Here is a 2,500-nt window from a genome sequence, read left to right as displayed (position 1 = left end):
AAGCCACCTGTTCAGAGTCCACCTAGACTCTACATAGCCATTCAGTCCCTTATTTGTCTGTTGCACTATTGTTTGTTGTACGTCCTGGCACTTGATGAACGCACTTAATACAGGTTGTATTCATTCATTGTACTTAATTGTGTAGCATGTACTTAATTGTGTTGTGTAGCATGTACTTAGTTGTGTAGCATCTGCAGTAGCTAGCTATCACTGCTGTATACAGGGAATGGGGTTAGCCTGGCGATTGTTAGTACTTGCACTTGGTTCTATGAACATCCTTACTGTACCGACGGCGATATATTGTTTCACTTCTTATGACAAATGTACTTATTGTAAGTCGCTTTGGATAAAAGCGTCTGCTAAATGCCCTAAATGCAAATGTAAATGTACTAGGTAAAATGCATATAAACTTCATCAATACACACAAAATATAAATACATCATAATGATAGTCTACACACATAATATTAGCACCAAACACTAGCAGACTAGGTAATAACTGAACATGAATAGTTAATTAACACACACATATAAATACTTAACACTAGTATACTAGGTAATAACACCAATGCTAGTATTAATACTTAACACTAGTATACTAGGTAATAACACCAATGATACTTAACACTAGTATACTAGTTAATAACACCAATGCTTAATACTTAATGAATCCTGTGGTTCCTCCTCCTGGATATTTCATAAGACAGATTGAGAAGCAGAAGTGAAGGAACAATCACACTCTGCAGAAGCTGCTGTTTGTAGTTTCTATCTAATCGTCCCTCTACTCCTTGAGCTCCACAGACACTGCACGAGCCCTCCTCTCTATCTCTCCTCTACCTCCTCCTCCACCTCCTCTGCCAGGTGAGTTTGTCGAACCCTCTCAACCAAAACAGGCTGGTAAAGACGTGTCTGTGGGCTTTTAACTCGTCGTCGGATATGTCTCTCTGTATGGAAACAGAAAAGGGCTTTCTTGAGGAGAGGGTCCTATTATTATTAATTTTTTAACCATATTGACACGATAAATAAGATATTCTGGATTTGATAGAAAATGGTAGCACTGAATATACTCAAGATGATTGGCAGGTAGTAGTTCACCTGTTTAAATCCAGCTTTAGCTTTAACAGGCTACAGAGATACTATCCTATCTTCAAAGGTCACAGAATGATTCCGACCACCTCTCCTATCTGCAATAAGTGTCAGATTGATCTTGGTACTCGTTTTGGTTGATTATGGGAATGTAGATGAATTAGTTGATTCTGGGGCCACCTTGACGAAGAATTGAGTCGCCTTTTTATTGCCCCCCCATAAGGGCCATGGCTATTCAGCCAAGGCTTCAAGCCTCTAAGGAAGTTGCACTTCCTCACTTTCACCGCAAACTGCTTGACAAATGGGTACTTCTTGCTTCTAAAAGCATTTTTGCTGAGCCGTGCTTAAGGAGGATGAAAGTGTATGTCTTATGATCTGGGAAATTTTCTTAGATACTTTCCATTAGAGCTCAGGCTCTTCTGAAAGGGCCATATTCATAGATGGAAGAAAGCCTATGCCCAGCCCTCAGTAATATGCACCAATAGGCTACCATCGCCTTAGTACTGCTCCCTGTTTAGTTTCCTTCTGTATACTATTATTATGCAATTATTCTGTAATATTTCTCTTTTTTGGTGAGTAATGTAAACGGGTATTAATATGGAGGATTACTTTCTGTGGAGTGGGTTGCCTTCCTTTTCCCAATTCTATTGTAAATCTATGAACTATGTTGTTAAAATCAAGAAAGAAAAATGTTTGTGATCTCACCTCTCCCCTCCTCTCCTCTCCTCCCCTCCCCTCACCTCCATCTCCTCTCCTCTCCTCTCCTCTCCTTCTCTCCTCTCCTCTCCTCTCCCTCTCCTCCTCCTCTCCTCCCTCCCCTCCCCTCTCCTCCCCTCACCTCCCCTCTCTTCTCCTCTCCTCTCCTCTTTTCTCCCCTCCTCTCTTCTCTCCTCGCCCCTCCTCTCCTCTCCGCTCCTCTTTTCTCCCCTCCTCTCCCCTCCTCTCCTCTTTTCTCCCCTCCCCTCCTCTCCTCTCCTCTCCTCTTTTCTCCCCTCCTCTCCTCTTTTCTCCTCCTCTCCTCTCCTCTCCCTCTCTCCCCTCCTCTCCTCTCCTCTCCCCTCCTCTCCCCTCCTCTCCTCTTTTCTCCCCTCCTCTCCTCTCCCCTCCTCTCCTCTCCCTCCTCTCCCCTCTCTCCTCTCCTCTCCCCTCCTCTCCCCTCCTCTCCTCTTTTCTCCCCTCCTCTCCTCTCCCCTCCTCTCCTCTCTCTCCTCTCCCTCCTCCTCTCTCCTCTCCTCTCCTCCGTGTTAGGTGACTATGGGTCATGGTAGAATCGCCCAGATGGAGCTTTGCTCCTATTGGTGCTTCCTCTTACTGTCTCCAGCGAAACGGAAACATGCCAAACAACAGGAATGCCAGGAATTCCAGGTAACCTTTCTCTCTCTGTTTGCCAGTCTGTCTGTCTGTCTGTCTGTCTG

The sequence above is a fragment of the Micromesistius poutassou genome (assembly GCF_964030765.1).
Source record: "Micromesistius poutassou genome assembly, chromosome: 2".
Classification (NCBI taxonomy): domain Eukaryota; kingdom Metazoa; phylum Chordata; class Actinopteri; order Gadiformes; family Gadidae; genus Micromesistius; species Micromesistius poutassou.
Note: the sequence above shows the minus strand (reverse complement) of the source record.